This window comes from Juglans regia, chromosome 7, assembly GCF_001411555.2.
Source record: "Juglans regia cultivar Chandler chromosome 7, Walnut 2.0, whole genome shotgun sequence".
In the NCBI taxonomy this organism is placed as follows: Eukaryota; Viridiplantae; Streptophyta; class Magnoliopsida; order Fagales; family Juglandaceae; genus Juglans; species Juglans regia.
The window spans coordinates 11,207,918-11,225,397 of NC_049907.1; the positions used below are offsets into that span (position 1 = coordinate 11,207,918).

The following is a 17,480-nucleotide window of genomic DNA, read 5'->3' on the forward strand; positions in this document are numbered from 1 at the left end:
CGAAATGGAGGAATCATGAATGTCGCAAATTTTTGTTTTGTTTTAAAAATATTTTTGTCCATACTGCTGATAATCGTAATAACCATAATATTTGACCATATGCATGAATAAATATAAAAGATATATAATAAAATTGACTTTATTAAAAATATGATACTTACAAGAAGATTAATTCTTAAAAGGATTGGAACCAAAAGACATGAGTAATTACAAATTCAATACTTGTTTCGCCGGTTTGCAAATTGCAACTTGGTTTTGACATTCACAATATTGATATCTAAAATTTTTACAAATCGCAATTAATAACTCTTGTACATCTACAATTAATAGGCTATTGGATTAAAGTCCATAGCGGTTTTGGTTGGATACCCCTCCTCCTTTGGAGGATGGGATGAATAAAAGAAATAAACTATTCAACTTAGGTCCGTAGCAATGTGTTTGGATACCCCTCCCCTTTTTGGAGGATTGGGTGGTTTGGATACCCCTCCTCCTTGGAGGATGGGGTGGTTTGGGGTACCCTCCTCCTTTGGAGGTGGGGATGATTTTTATTCCTATTTTAGACAGAGAGTGATATTCTCTTATGAGAGTTTTTAGAAGTTTAGACAATATTTGTCGCAAAGAAATTTGTGTGCGAAGAGATGTACAGCAGATGTGTAATTTTGACTTGTATTCGAAGTTTTTCTCTGTATTGACTAGTGACAACTGTAACTTCTTTTATGGATGAAATGAAGTCTCTTTCCTATAAAAAAAATGTTAACGAAGCATTTTTTTCATGTGACAAACATGACGTGTCAGCAAATCAAAAGCTTACACATGTTCTCGATGTGCCATGCCAGAAAATCGAATCAAGCTTTTAGTGCCAGTAATGCATCTGGCTCTAATACAAATTGACACAACATTCAGAACATGTAGCGAGCATTTAGCAAAGTCTTGTTTCTTGATTCCCTAAACCAAATATTAGAGAGTCTCGAGTGAACTCTGATTTTACTATTCTTATATAATTTTCTCCTATTTATAAATCATTCTTGTCCTTTAAGCTCTTTTTGCCTTTGATAGCCATGCACTCCGCATTAGAAATCCTATGGAAAAAAGAAATGAAAAATCTAAAAAGAAGATTCCTTGATAATTCAAAACTGGAGACTAAACTCATAAAATTCTCACTCAAATCCTTGAGCCTAGAGCGAACATAAAGTTGACTCTATAATTATATTAACTAGCCTATAACTCGCGCAATGTGCTAATTATTGTGTATGTTGTATATGAAGGAGAGAGATTTAGAGAGAGACCGGGTTTTATAGTGGGAAAATTTGAAACAATTTATAGAGCGGTTTATTTGACGAAACAATATAAAGGTTGAAATAGTTCATTTGGCTGGAGACTTGAATCGGTTTATATTTTTATATGTAAGAAAAAAAAATGAAACTTAAATGTTGCAACAGTTCATAATAAAATATTACTTTTAAAATGATTACCTCTCCATAAACATAACACTTTAAGTTTAATGGGTAGACTGCCTATTTTTTCTTACGTGACATTCTACCCATAAAAGTAAGCATTCTACTCATTAAGTTTGAAGTGTTATGTTTATAAAGTGGTATACATTTTGAAAGCAATGTTTCATTCTGAACTATTATAATTTTTAAATTTCATTTATTTTCTTACATATAAAGATATAAACCGATTCAAGACTCTACCCAAAAGCATTAATTCAATATTTATATTGTTTTGTATTTTAAGCAAAATCATATGACTCTGATGTGGCATTATTGTAATACCCGAACCTTCCTAAGTAGGTTCTTACGTAATTTATTAACTCTTAAATTAAATATTTTGAGATAAGACTTTTATTATTTTATTAAATTATTTTTAAGATGAGTGTATTATTATTTTATGTGGGTTATTAAATAATTCAAGAGTGTAATTTTATGACTTTACAATATTTTCGTTCAATCCCTTTAATTTTATTTATTCAAGAAATGGCCCAAACTCTTTTGATCTCCCCACATTTGATCTCCACCATTCATTCCCTAGCTTATGGGACAAGTTGATTTAAATCCATTGACTTTTCTTCTCCTTGAAACCATAACTTCCTCAAGAAGCCTAGTGAATTCTTTACCTTCTCCTACATGACAGCTTCCAAGTTAAGTAAGTCATTCTCTCCTCTTTTCCCTACACCTGTCAGTCCTAAGGTAAACAAAAAGGAGAAAAATTCTTCAAGAGCCCCTCTCATCACACGAGGAACCCTTCGGTTTCCCCCAACTGCACGACCTCTCCTTTCTTCAAGCCGATCTCTCCCACCTCCTAAACCTAAGATTTCCACCGAAAATCTTCAAGGAAAATCAACCTCGTAAGTGAATTTCTATGACTCTAATCTCTAGTTTGAAGCCTTAGATCTATGGGTTTAACCTAGGTTTTCTTTTAAGAAATTTTCTGCTTGTGTTCCAGCCTTGGGATTTTGGATTTCTCTTCCACTTCTCGTCTATTGTGTGTTATGTGGCTTGAAAGGGAGCCAAATCAGGTGATGTTCATTCCCCTAAGATTTCTTGCTATTGAGATTATGCTAAGAAAATGTGTGCCTTGTAATTGAGGGTTTCGAATTATAGTCTAGCCGAGTGTTGTGTGGAAATTTCCTAGACTAGTTTCTCGTTGCCTTCTCTAGTGATTGATCTAGTGGGTAGTAACCGAAACCCCTATTTTCTGGGCAGACCGAGTGTCTTGAGGTGGCTTTGTCGTGTGTTCTTATCATTTGTAATGGTATATTTTTTGGTTTAAGTTTGTTAGTCACAAGTGATGACTATTTTATCTATTGTGTATATATATACATGAAGAAGCCGTGAGTTATGCCGTATTTTGTAGTGTTTGAGCTGTGTGTTGCAAGGAAAATTTGTAGTCCCTTTCTTATGATCTCTTGAGTCCAAGCCATGTCTTTTATTATGCTTTTATGTGTTAAATTAATGAAGTTAAGGTTTATAATTTTTAAACACTTCTTCCTCAAGTTTATGGCCTAAGTAAGCCACTAAGAGTTTTAAATCTAAACTAGTAAGCTTACTTAGGAATTTTAAATTGCCAAGAGTTTGTATCTTTTTATTGGTGCTGTGTTTCATAAAATATATGAGGTTTTTCTTAATTTTCTACCACTCTTGTAATATTTAATTGTATGGTAGAGATTTGGTTAATTGAGAGATATTGAATACCATGAATGTACTGAGATTGCTAGCTATCCATGTACTACAGAAACTCTGAAAATATGTTCTGTTTTTTAAGCCTAAACCAGCCCATTTTACCCTTTGCTCAACTTCACCCCTTTTTGTTTAATCAAAGATAAACCTTAGTATGGACAACCCTTGAAGAACAAGTGACAAAAGCCGACCTCTTGTAAGCATTGCATTTTGTTGAATTTACTTTCCACATGATGTTACAAGTTGTCAAAATGCCCTTTTGATAAAATTTCCAGATTTGGGTGGTACCTCCTTGTTCCTTACCACACTTAAATAAATCTCTACCATCCTATACATTTTAACTTATAATTCCTACCTATCCCTTATATAGAAAATAGTAGCGTTTAAAGAGGGACAACAAGCAAGCTTCATACTTTCATGAGTTTCTTTAAATATTGGAATGAGGATACTAAGGGTTGACTTAGTGCCATGTATGTAGGTAAATGGGTTAAGGAAGACGCCTTAATTCCAATTTGGAATTTAAGTGGCATATGGGTGTTGAATAGTAAAGTCTTATGTGAAATGAATTTTAATATGTTTATTCCATTTCATTGAATATGAGTTTATTTTCAAGATTCAAGAAACCTACTTGTAAAGCATCGAGGTAAGTAGCTATGACCATGCTCCTTACACACAAAACTCTCTTATGAAAGAATGTCTCTCTCTTTCCACATGTTTCTCTTATGAAAGAATATATAATATATTGTACAAGCCTTTTTTGGTAGCGCCTGTTAAGTACCCTATTGATTACAACTGTGTATATAAGGTAATGCATCATGAGATTTTATGCATGCTCTCTTAAATAACTACGTCGTACCTACATGTCATGCTGACATGGAACACTCCTTTCAAAGAAAAGCATATGCATTTGGACTAAGGAAAGATAACGAAAATGTTTGACTGCAAGGAAAAGAAAGAAAAGGAATGAAAGCATGAAAGTACATAATGACCACATGAATGAAAGGGTACCAAAGGAATGGGCAGATTGCAATGCTGGGTAAGTAGTACTGGTAGTGCACCCAGTGGTACCCCCATGAAAGGGATTCCCAACCTGTGCCCATGGGCGGGATCCAAGTCCATAAGACCGCTAACCCCAACACACGGGGTGTAATAGTGTACTGACCAAAGAAAGTGAAACATAAAGTTATTTCTTAGAAATGTTTATGCATGAAAGCAAATAAATGTTTATGCATGAAAGTAGAGTTATTCCTTAAACTATTTATGCATGAAAGCATTGTTAAGAATCAACAAATGTTTTATGTATACATGCTTTCAAAAGAAAAGATTATGTGATTAATAAGTTAACAGCATGGTGTACTGCTTACTGAGTATTAGACTCACTTTGTGTTTATGTTTTAAACATCCAGGTATGTATAAAGAGGCTATGGAGCTAGGCACTGCTGAGGAGGGAGGGGCCGATGCTTAGAGTTTCCCTGACGGTTCGACTTTGAGGATGATGGTTTATGTTTTTATGTTTTACGGTGGGTCCCATTTTGGGACGTTTTGTTGGGTTAATGTTGGGACAATATGTCTTCGGACATGATGTAAGTACTATGGTGGGGTGATGATAATGTCGTAACTTCTATGGCGGGGTGATTGTAACCTGACATACGATGGTTTAACGCCTTTTTGTATGTGTTATAGGGACTGAGTCCCCTCTTATTTAGGATTAGTTATGTTTGATGAATGAATGATGGACTCTGAGAGTCCTTTAATTAGAGTATTGAATAGATCATTTATCAGGTGTCCCTTCTAAATTTGAAGTACAGAACATGCATGACATGTTCACGTATATCCCTTTTACCCTCGTAGAAAAAAAAATCATAATATATTGTAGTACTAATAATAATAAGGAAAGAACAGGTAAATTGCCACGACCTCGTCCTAGGATTAGGATTTGGGCAGGGTTGTGACAATTATACCCATAAAAGTAGGCATTATACTCATTAAACTAAAAGTGTTATGTTTATGGAGCAGTAATCCTTTAAAATCCATTCTATCTTTAAATCTCTCTCCTTCATACACAACATACACAACAATCCACGCATTGCGCGGGTTATAGGCTCGTTTAGCTTAATTAAATAGCCCACGTACGTTCCTAACTATGCATAAACAAACTCTCGCGCACACATTATAGACATGCATACGTACAAATCGATAGATAAATGAGGATATACTCATGTGGTTTATGTTTGGCTTTCAATTCTGCACATTTTTTTTAACGTAGCTTTCAATTATAAGTAGTATGAAAAAGATGCAATGATCAGTAATTGTAAAAAATTAGATAAAGTGCATCGAACAAAATGATATGTACCTATTTTTGCAAACGTCACGTACATCGTCCTATTTTTTTCTCAAATCCAGAAAATGCTGCTTGATCCTCTACTACTCAAGGTTGCATATATATAAGATAGTCAAAAGCAAGTAGATCGAGCATTTGAATTACGCTAAAAAATTACATGCCATCAATGAACAAAGAAACTTCAACACTCACTGCTTTGTCCTGATCAAGATCATTCATGATTTCAAACTTACGGTTATATAGATCTAAAATCAACAGTTTGCTCCCAAAGCAATGGAATTGTAGCCCAATTACCACAACACAATTTTAAATCGAATCCCACGTTGTAGCCTCTCCCATGCCCAGTCCATATGCACTGGCTCCTCGCCACACAATCGCATTTTTGGAACACCTCAGGAAAAGCAATCCACCACAGCCCAGCCAGCACCTGATGCCAAACACCATGGAAACCACCCCCAACAACCATATTCCCAGCCCCTGTTTTGCATTCACAAAGACAAAGCACTCCACCAACGTCATGCATGAGAAACCAGCAATTCGGCCACCACCAAGAGAGGCCAACTCTGACCTAAACCACCCTTGCAGCACCACCTTTGGGACCTTGGAGGCCATCGATGTTTTATGCTATGCGAGGCAGTGCTTGGAGGAGCTACTGATTGCTCTGTTTTCGGGTGGAGAAATAGAGGTGTTTTGTGGCTTACAATGGAGGTGACGGGGAGACGCTGGGCAGTGATAGGGGAGTTTCCAATCAGTGGAGGATGACCTTGTAGCGCCCTTTGTGGTGGCTTGGGGTCGCAACATAGAAAGTGGAGATGAGAGAGTTTCTAGCACAGCGTAGAGGAAACCAAGGAGGCAATGATGTTCTCTATGGCTGTCTAAGGCAGCAGAAAGAGGCAGTGATGGAGGGGCTATGGTTGAATGTGGTGCAGCAGTTGTTGCTACTAGGAGGGAGATACCATGATGGCTGCGGGCGCCACGGGACGTGAGATTTCTTCTAACTATATTCCTTCTGAGTAACTTTTCCCTTTCAGCTTCCCATTCTCTATCTTTTGTCATGTTACCTCCCGCATAGTTTTATTTGAGCCATCCATTTAATCCAACCACTGGAAATTACCATCACATATTACTTTCAGAAGTCCAGTTGCTTAGTCTTCTTTTGACTGAGTCCTTAGTTTAGTAGATCAGGTTGTTATTTTATGTTATGGATTTAGTGGTGTCCAGCTGTACGTAGTGGGTAAACATGATTGTAGTGGCTCCAACTTTGTTTGTTGGTTAGTTATTATTGTAATTGTATTTAAAGTGCTGTTATCTGACGAATGGAAAAGGAGAATTCAATTTGGTTTTTATCGTATATCTAGAGGCAATGGTCCCTTGAAGGACCAGATTTCCTTACTTAAATTAGAGAGTTCGTAACAGTGGTATCTAGAGACAGGTCGGTTCCATGGCAGAAGGAAGCCGACTTTCACAATTTTCTGAAGTTGTTACATAGCTGAGAAATGAAAATACAGAAATGAATGAGGCCCAGACTCGGCAACAAACTTTATTGGAAGAGCTTATCAAGCAAGTAGACAATCTTGCCAACAACTATACAACCCTTTCCCATACCTTTGCCACCACACCCCATAAAGAGTTCCACCCTCACCATTCCAACTCATGTAGTAGCCAAAATCTTGAAATGCCCAATACCCATTTTAACCCAGTTTTTGAACACCAAAGTGGGATCCAAAGTAGAACCATGAGACTTGATTTCCCCAAGTTTGATGGGTTTGACCCCAACGGGTGGGTCTTTAGAGCCCAACAATTTTTTGACTACCACAAGACACCTGATACACAGAAAATTCAGCTAGCTTCCTTCCATATGGAAGGTAAAGCCCTTACTTGGTAACAGTGGCTATTGGCTTCCCATCCAATCACCACTTGGCCCAAGTTTGTGGAGGCATTACAAGTCTGATTCGCACCCACACCTTTTGATGATCCAGTAGCAGATTTTACAAAGTTAAGACAAACATCCACTATGGTGGAGTACCAAACTGATTTTGAAGTACTATCCAACTGTATCTCGGGGCTTCCAAAGGAGTTTCAAATTAGTACTTTTCTTAGCGGGTTATGCATTGATATTCAGATCATGGTCACTCTGTTTAGACCAACTACCCTCCCTACAACTTTTGGTCTAGCCCGACTATATGAAGAAGAAGTATGGCGCATGTTCAAAAATCAGAAAAATTCCAGCACATTCCAGTCAATTCCAATAAACCAAATTCCCCCCAAAACAATTTTCCTAGACTTCCAGCACCTAATCCCACTCGACTATTATGACGCCCACCTCCTCATTACCCCCCTCGACCAAACAGAGACCAACCCAATAAAGCCAACCTTCCCATACAGCGTATTACCTCTGCACAGATGAAGGAGAGAAGGGATCGTGGTCTTTGCTGCTACTGTGATGATAAATGGGCTCTGGGACACCGGTGTAGAACTCCCAAGCTATTTCTTTTGGAAGGATTGGAGGCTGAAAATGAGGAGGAAATTTTTGAAGATGTCTGTGAAGAACCTGCAATGAGAGAAGAACAAAATATAGATAAGGAAGGAGCATTACTTGGCATATCATTACATGCAATTTTAGGTACTCCCACTCCTCGAACCATGCGACTATGGGGTGTATTAAAGCATAGATCTGTGGTTGTTTTAATTGACTCTGGGAGTACTCATAGCTTCATCGACCCTAGTATGGCCAAGAAAACCAATCTAGGTGTTAGACGAAGCCACAACCTTACGGTGATGGTAGCTAATGGGGATCAGTTACCTTGCCTAGGCTGTTGTGATATAATTCCATTTCATCTTTAAGGTAACTACCTTTTGGCTAATTTATATTTGCTGCCCTTAGTGGGATGTGATTTGGTTCTTGGGGTGGATTGGCTTTCCCACCTAGGTCCCATTCTTAAGGATTTCTCCCGGCTTACGATGAAATTTACTTGGTGTGGAAAAAGGATGCAGCTTTAAGGGCTTAGCCCTTTGGATTTAACTATGGAAGATGCAGAAAATTTTTACATGCAGACAAAGGGGACTCACAAAGGATTAGTGCTATAATTAATGGAAGTTTCAAGTGAAAACTCATCAACTACTATTCCTGAGAAGATACAGCCAATATTAAAGTGATTTCACTCTATTTTTCAAGAGCCAAAAAGGCTCCCCCCACGCCGAAGTCATGATCACAAGATTTCTCTCATGGATGGCACTAAACCAATCAGCATTCGGCCTTATCGCTATCCTTACTATCAAAAGGAAGAAATTGAAAGAATAGTTGACAAGCTGCTGAAAAACGGAGTCATACGACCTATCCAAAGCCCTTATTCTTCCCTCGTATTATTGGTGCTCAAAACGAATGGCAGTTGCCGAATGTGTGTTGAATATCGGGCTCTCAATCCAGCCACCATCAAAGATAAGTATCCAATTCCTATCATTGATGAACTCTTAGATGAATTGGGAGGGGCGTCAATATTTTCTAAGCTTGATTTATGATCGGGGTACCATCAAATTCGTGTAGAATCTCATGATATCTCAAAAATAGCCTTCCAAACCCACCAAGGTTACTATGAATTTCTAGTAATGTCTTTTGGCCTTACTAATGCCCCATCCGCCTTCCAAGGGCTTATGAATGATATTTTTCGCCCATATTTACGAAAATTCGTTATTGTATTTTTTGATGACATTTTAATATTTAATAAGTGCTGGGATGACCATATTTTACATCTGGAAACTGTACTGAAGCTACTCCAACAGCACCAATTGTATGCAAAGATGTCAAAATGCAGGTTTGGATGTTCGAAAATAGAGTACTTGGGACATATCATCTCCTCAAGTGGGGTCCAAGCAGATCCTAACAAGATTTCTAGTATGTTGTAGTGGCCTTTACCTACTTCACTTAAAGCTTCACGGATTACTACCACAAATTCATTAAAAATTATGGAAGCATAGCATCCCCCCTTATTGCACTACTATGAAAGGATGCTTTTCAATGGAATCCAAAGGCCATGGAAGCCTTCCACCAACTCAAATAGGTTATGACTACTTCTCCGGTTTTGGGACTCCCAAATTTCTCAAAAACATTCATTGTTGAATGTGATGCGTTAGGAGACGGCATTGGTGCGATACTAATGCAAGAGGGAAGGTCTTTGACCTATCTAAGTTAGGGACTCAAAGGAAAGAACCTACATTAATCTAACTACGAAAATGAGCTTCTTACTCTTGTCATGGCAGTAAAAAAATGGAGGGCCTATCTATTGGGACAAAAGTTTAAGATTCGTACAGACCAACAGGCACTTAAATATTTGGTTGAGCAGCGAATTGGTACCCCAACACAACATAAATGGATCTCAAAGTTGATAGGTTATGAGTTTACAGTAGAATACAAAGTTGGGTGTGAGAACAAAGCTACGAATGCCTTGTCCAGAAGGGGGAATATGGAGCAAACAGTCTATACAGTAACTCTCACACAGTTGGAAACACCTTGGATTGACAGAGTAAAGAAGGCTTACCCAATTGATGAGCTCCTTCAAAGACTTCTTAGACAACTCCAAGATGGCACCCTCTCGGATCATAAGTTCCAACTATGGCAAGGCATAGTACTCTAGAAAGGTAGAATCCATCTAGGTACTAGTCAAGAGCTTCAGCAGTTGGCCCTACAAGAGATGCACAATCACCCGTTAGCAGGACATTTAGGATATCATAAAACCTTAGCTCGGGTTAGAAAAAATTTTTACTGGCCTGGATTAAAGGTTGCAGTCAGACATCATGTACGAGAATGTGAGATCTGCTAGCAAAGCAAAATTGAACAGAGCCCCCCTGCAGGACTACTCCAGCCTCTACCCATTCCTGAAAGACCATGGACTGACATTAGCATGGATTTCATTGAAGGTTTGCCTCAATCCCATAACAAAAATGTCATCATGGTGGTGGTCGACCATTTGACTAAGTATGCTCACTTTATTGCACTCAGTCATCCCTACACTGCCACTACTATTGTTGGACTATTTATTGACAACATCTTCAGATTGCATAGTATCCCTAAATATATTGTAAGTGACCGAGATCCCCTTTTTATCTCTCATTTTTGGAAAGAGCTCTTCCGTTTACAACAAACACAACTCAACACTAGCACTGCCTACCATCCACAAACGGATGACCAAACAGAGATAGTCAATCAGTGCCTAGAGGGCTACCTTCACAGATTCACTAGGGACAAACCCAAAACTTGGAGTAGGTGGCTTTCTCTTGCTGAATATTGGTATAATACTAATGAGCACGCCTCAAACAAAACAACACCATTTGAAGCTGTCTATAGCTACCAGCCTCCTCGTATACTTCAATACACCCCAGGAACAACTAAGGTTCAAGCCGTTGAAGATGTGTTGAAGGACAGGGAAGCCACTCTCAAAATCTTGAAGGACAACCTACAGGAAGCACAAGAAAGGATGAAAAAATTTGCAGATTTAAATCGGACGGAGAGGGAATTTACAAATGGTGATTGGGTGTATCTACAGCTAAAACCATACTGTCAACTCTCAGCTCCTGCCCAGCGGAACCAGAAACTTGCACCCCGCTACTAAGGACCCTTCGAGATTGAAGAAAAAGTTGGAAAGGTCGCCTATCGCTTGCGACTACCACCATAATCCAAGATCCACCTTGTTTTCCATGTTTCTTCCCTGAAGAAAAGACTGGGATCCTCCTCTACTCTGCAGCTGAAGCTCCCACCAGTCAACATGGATGGTTCTCTCTTCCTAGAACCATAAAAGATACTCAATTGTAGACTTAAGAGGCAAGGACGACGAGCTTCTATAAAAATTTTGGTGAAATGGTCTGGTATGGGCGACGAAGAGGCAACCTGGGAGAACGTTAGGGATTTCTGCAACAAATTTGGGGCTCTTGGGGACAAGGTCCTCGAAGAGGGGGAGTCTGTCATGTTACCTCCCGCATAGTTTTATCTGAGTCGGCCATTTAATCCAACCACTGGGAATTACCATCACTGTGTTACTTTCAGAAGTCCAGTTGCTTAGTCTTCTTTTGACCGAGTTCTTAGTTTAGTATATCAGGTTGTTATTTTATGTTATGGGTTTAGTGGTGTCCAGTTGTACGTAGTGGGTAAACATGATTCTAGTGGGTCCAACTTTGTTTGTTGGTTAGTTATTGTTGGAATTGTATTTAAAGTTCTGTTATCTGATGATGAATGGAAAATGAGAATTCGATTTGGCTTTCATCGTATATCTGGAGGCACTGGTTCCTTGAAGTACCAGATTTCCTTACTTAAATTAGAGAGTTCGTAACATCTTTCGATAAACATTCCTTGACCCCATGATCTCCCCATTTTCTGTCACCTTGACTTGAGCACGGAAGGGTATACATGCATGGATGCATGCAGTAGGACGTTCACATGATCTTATTTTTCTGTTCAATTTTTGAAAAAATACATCCTTTTTATTTCTGCTTTGAAGATCAAAGTATTCTTAAGAATCATGCAGAAAGACAATCTTCATCTGGCCAAGTACTACTGCAAGTGTGAGAATTTTCAAGTGCTGGTCACAGATTATAATGCATCAGATTAAGATGTTCATTTTTGTATTAATATCATTGTTTGTTGCATAATTAGCATATATTTATCTTTGAATCCCGAGAGCAACGTGAGAGAGACGGAGAGTGAGAGAAAGAGAGAACTCGGGAGGAAGATACAAAAGCTTACGGTAGTGTAATGGTGATCGACCTGGGCAGTGTCTCACGGCTGGGCTATGGTGCAAGGCGGCAAGTGGCTGGGAAGCTTCAGTCGTTGGCAGCTGAGGTGCAATGGTTGACTCTGCTTTTGGCCTCCTAAAACATAGGCTCTCGGTTTGATCGTGGTAATGGTGCAACGGTGACTCCCTTGTGGGTTCACGGCTGGTTTCGGGTTTCCAACTAAAGGTAGTGGTGGAGGCAGTTGTGCGGTGGGGCTTTGGGCTTGGTGCCTGTCATTTACAGTGGTTGCCTTATTGGTTTAGGTGTTAGACGTGCAGTTTTACTCAGTTGCCTCTTCAGTTTATATAATATGGCAGTTTTAAGTGAGGCGACATGCTCTGTTTTAGAAACCAAAACAGCGCATTGTAGGAACTTTCACAATTACACCGGTTGCTCCTCCGTCTCCCTCTATTGCGTCCTGCCCTCCCCTAACCGACGCAGCAAACTACCAAGCCGATGTGCCCCTTCGCCGGTTGAGCGTCGCCCAGCTGCACCGAAGCCATCCTTGCCAAGTACGTCCACTACACCACCCTCGTTGGAACGTCTCATTTTTTCATGCTTCATCACATCTCCACCGTTCTGGAACTCATGGAAAGGGTACGGCGTTTCATGCGAAAGGAAAGGGTACGACGTTTCGTTTCATGATGCTTAATTAAGCATGTCTCCACCTTTATGGAACGTTGCACCATTCGGTATATATAAGGGGTGCTAGTGCATGGGTGAGAAACCGTGCAGGTAAGCCGAATATTACGGACTAAATGCCAAGTCATCAATTAAAATTTGGCTTTTATATAATTAAATAGATGTTGTGATCTTTGTGCTTTTCTCAAGATAGTGCTAAATGCATGCCCTATAAATTATTTCATGTACGTCTATTTCTTTTCCTGTCTTAATTCTAAAATTCTTGTTCAAACTCTAAAGTGAACTTTTATTTTCTGTTTCAATAGGAAGAAAGAAAAAACAATATGTAGGGCATTCTCAGAAAGAGAAATTGTACGTGTAAAAGATCCTTTGAAAACACGTGCCATTCATATGGCAAGCATGGACTTAAGTTAATTAGTTAAATGAAGTAGGTCACCTCTTGGTGTTATCATCTTTATTAACATGCTAGTACAGGTTGCGATGATAAAATGTTAGGGGTAGTTTGGCATCTCAACAGCAACGGAAGATAATAAAATAGTCGTGTACATCATGAGCCGCATAATCCTTTTGTGAACATGCAATTTATACATAAGAAATCATTCAAAATGTACTATATATGAGAACTAGTAACACTTGGTTCTATCATATGGAAGCTTTCTAGAAAGCGTTCATTTAACATCTTCCAAGCCATTTCACTTGTTGGCATACCATTTTGACAATGGATGATTGTGTGTGATCCAACCTTTGGGATCAACTTTACTTTGATCGCACTTGATAGACATTTACGATGCAACCTTTGTCATAGGGTACACTAAAGAAGCTCACATAACTAGGGTTAGTAATTTTTACATGACCAACCAACTTGACAAGAACCCAACACAAAATAACAACATTAAGATTGAACATCTGATTGTTAATTTTTGCGATCCAACCTTTGGGATCAACTTTCCTTTGATCACACTTGATAAGCATTTACAATACAACCTTTGTCATGGGTTCACTAAAAGTACCAGTCCCATAAGTTAAGATATTGATAATTTCCATATAAATTCTTCACATTGTCATACACTAAAGAAGCTCACATAACTAGGGTTAGAGATTTTTAATACAACCCAACACATAATACAATGATTAGGGTTGAACATAGTTTGGCTCGAGTCAACCTGACACGAACTTGATTGATCGATGATTAATTAATAGTGTTATTTTGTTTATCAACTAGGGTAACTCATAGGTCTCGTGTTATTTCTTAGGCTTCATAGATTTTCTAGACTAGTTATCATACGTTTGGGTGACATTTCATGTGTATTATTTAATTTTGGTGCAAAAAACTCATTTATATCAATTATATAAATTAGTAAGATAATATCAATTTCTGTAGAGAACATAGCGCTTTGTAGATAGGTAGTAAAGGATTGCCCCATCTTGGTAAACAAGAAAAATCCCTACCAAATTAGTGTTAGTCAAAAGGAATCTAGTTTGATATATACCATCCTTGAGATGGATTTTCTATTCAAGCACTATACAAGCACTAATTGTAGGCAGAAGAAAGGAACATTTAGATCCCAAAAGGCAAGGAGCTCAAACTCCAAAAGCAAGAGTATGAACAATTTCTACCCCTTATCATTCTCGAAGTCTTGAGTGTGCGTACAAGAAAGACTATGCAGAAAATCACTTTGTTTCCAAAGAGGGTGCACTTATAAATAGATATGTTGGTACCAAAACAATAACAAAGGCCACTATTTTACACCCGTGGTAAGGTTGAAACAGAAAGCAAAACATAATATTATGCTAGAGGTTTTCAGATACAACGTCATATCACAACATTATACTGTACAAATGCAGGTCATATTCATATCATCAAGTATACAACTTTCAAATTTCATAAACCCAACATAACATTTAAAGAAATTCACTAACGAAAATCAATAACCCAAACTAAAGATTCAACATGCATAAATGCATCATAATATTTAAAGAAATTCACAACTTCCTAAAAATTAGTCTATATTTACCACAAGCTCACTACTGTTCACAAACGTATTCCCAATATGTTGTACAAACAGTCCATATATTAAAAAACAATGTACACTCGACTTATCAAACAAAATCCGCATTTACTCCCAACATGTCTATCCGACATTCCCAATAACCAAACATCCTCCATTAAGTCTTCTCTACCCACAACACTACAAACTCAAGACTCCCGACATGTCAACCAACAGCCCAAACAACCACATTATTGAGTATCCTCCTACTACAACATCACAAACTAGAGACTCCCTACATGTCAAACACCCAAACATCCCACAACTCGACATATCAAGCAATCATATAGTCCACAGTTACAAATCAATTCCTTCCTCAGTCTCCAACATTACATTCAAGAGAACCTTCACGCACCAACCCATTATGTATTCACAATCTCCACAATTTCAAACACACAAACAAAGACAGTACTACCTTTTAGGAGACACCTACACACAAGTCACACATTAGTAGTGCAATTATGGGACTATAACTAACCCCAAATCAAGTTTCGGTAGTCTGTCGTAGTCCAACACAAAATGAGAGAGAGCATGTGTATGTCGATGTTGAACTCAGGAGTGGAAACTCGTCAGCAAGAACCCTAAAAGAGTGGCGTTGGCACACTAGGTGATCAACCAAAAATCAGTCTTGAGTGTAGAGAAATAGAGGGGGAGAGAGAGAGAGAGAGAGATACAGTGAGAGAGAGGTACATTGGAAGAGAGAGGGACACTAAGAGAGAGATAGATAGAGAGATTAACGATGAAAGACTTATTGGCTATGGCAATGGGAACCCAGGCTGGTATGGACGACACGAGAGAGGGACCAAGAGAGGGGCTTGCCAAGAGGAAGACCGTACAAAGGGGGAGGCAGTGGGCCTTGTGGTGCAGTGAATTGCTACAACATCACGGTGGGTGGCTCGATTGCTGTGGTAGCGTGGGTACACAACTGCTACAACAACCAGAGAGACGAAAGAGAGAAAGAAATGAATAGACTAGGAGCTTACTGGCTTTAACCAATTTAGGCGAAAGAGCTTGTTGACGACTAGGACCTAAGGAGGAGGAGGTGGCAGCGTTCAACACCAAACCTAAAACGCAAGGGGAGAGAGAGAGAGAGAGAGATGAGAGAAGAAATAGAGAATATGTGGGGGAGTGAGGCACAGAGAGAGGGAAAGGGAGCAGTTATAGAGAGAGGTGCATGGTGGGTGTGAAGTGAAGGACATGTGTAGCATAAAAAGGGAAAAAGAAACTGATGGGGGAGGAAGAGAAAAACTGAAGAGGAAGGAAGAATCTATCGGAGGAAAAGGGAGAAAAAGAGGGAAAATAAGCAAGAATGTCCATATATGCATGTTAAGTGTCATTCATTCCCATCATCCCCCTCTACATTCACCATAGCGTCTATGTGATGCTTGAAGAAGCTTTTTATAGTAATCAAGACTTTTTTTCTCCACATTAAGGCCAACCTCCCACTTCTACCCACATTTGCTATTGCTAAGCAGCACTCAAAACCCACTTGATTCTCAAATATTCCATATTTTTAATAGACAATATGGTTTCTTGAAAAAACAGCACCTCGGAAACTTCTTTCCTAACCAAGTCACGAAGAGCTCAAATTCCCTGTAGGTTCCCAAGCCCATGAAAATTCCAACTTATAATTTTCATTGCGCTCAGTAGGGCTAGGAACCAGCCTTCACCGCTTGTATTTGTATGGTTTTCTCTTCCTCAATCCCCATCTTTTGGACTTTCATAACTCTTTGTATGTCAATTTCCTTAAGACTTACCTCATTTCTCTTCTGTTTTAGATTTCACCTCAGCTGGGAGTCATTTGGTATAGTAGTTCTTTTAAGACGTTGTCACTTCTTCCCTCGTTTGGGCTTTGCTTGCATAATGAGTTGGGCTAATGGGCCTTCCTTAAGGGCCCTATGTATCATTTCAGAACGATCACGCAGTGGCCTTACGTTCAAGTCCTTCTGTTGCGCGTGCTCTTCCAGATCCATTGGAGTCAACTAGCAGCCTCAATACTCTCCTCTTCCACTGGTGTGTTGTAAGTGAGGGTTTCGGCAAGAACACCAATTACAACAACACGTACCAAGATTGATTCAAGAAATCATAAACAAAACACAACTAGATAGAAAATAAGAGAAAAGAATGAAAATACCAAGAACACGAAGATTTAACGTGGTTCGATCCTTTTGGATCTACGTCCACAGGGAGAACTGGCCAGGGATCATCTTATTCAAACTTCAAAACTGCAAGGATGTACATGTTACAAGATTCAGGTCATCAGAATGACCTTAACTCTCTCAATCTCTTTGTGATTTACAAGTTTCTCTTTGAACCTTCCTCTTTTTCGAAGCCTCTCTCTCTAATGTATCCCTTATTTCTCTCTTACGGCTATAGTAGCCATCGCATGCCTTTTATAAGGCTGAATAACTTCAGCAACCCTAATGACCATGATTCAAGCACATGGGTATATGCTAATCGAGAGATTACAAACTGTGAATCAGAATAACAAAGACAAACAAAAGGCAC

The 17,480-nt window shown here is 38.9% G+C and overlaps 1 long non-coding RNA gene across 1 annotated transcript; it reads left to right on the top strand.

The window, feature by feature from the left end:
* The first annotated feature begins 2,210 nt into the window (after positions 1 to 2,210).
* On the top strand, positions 2,211 to 4,879 carry LOC108989264. Its single transcript, XR_001995804.2, has 3 exons — positions 2,211 to 2,347; positions 2,446 to 2,518; positions 4,586 to 4,879. It is a non-coding gene; the product is annotated as an uncharacterized LOC108989264 (long non-coding RNA).
* Positions 4,880 to 17,480: the final 12,601 nt, after the last annotated feature.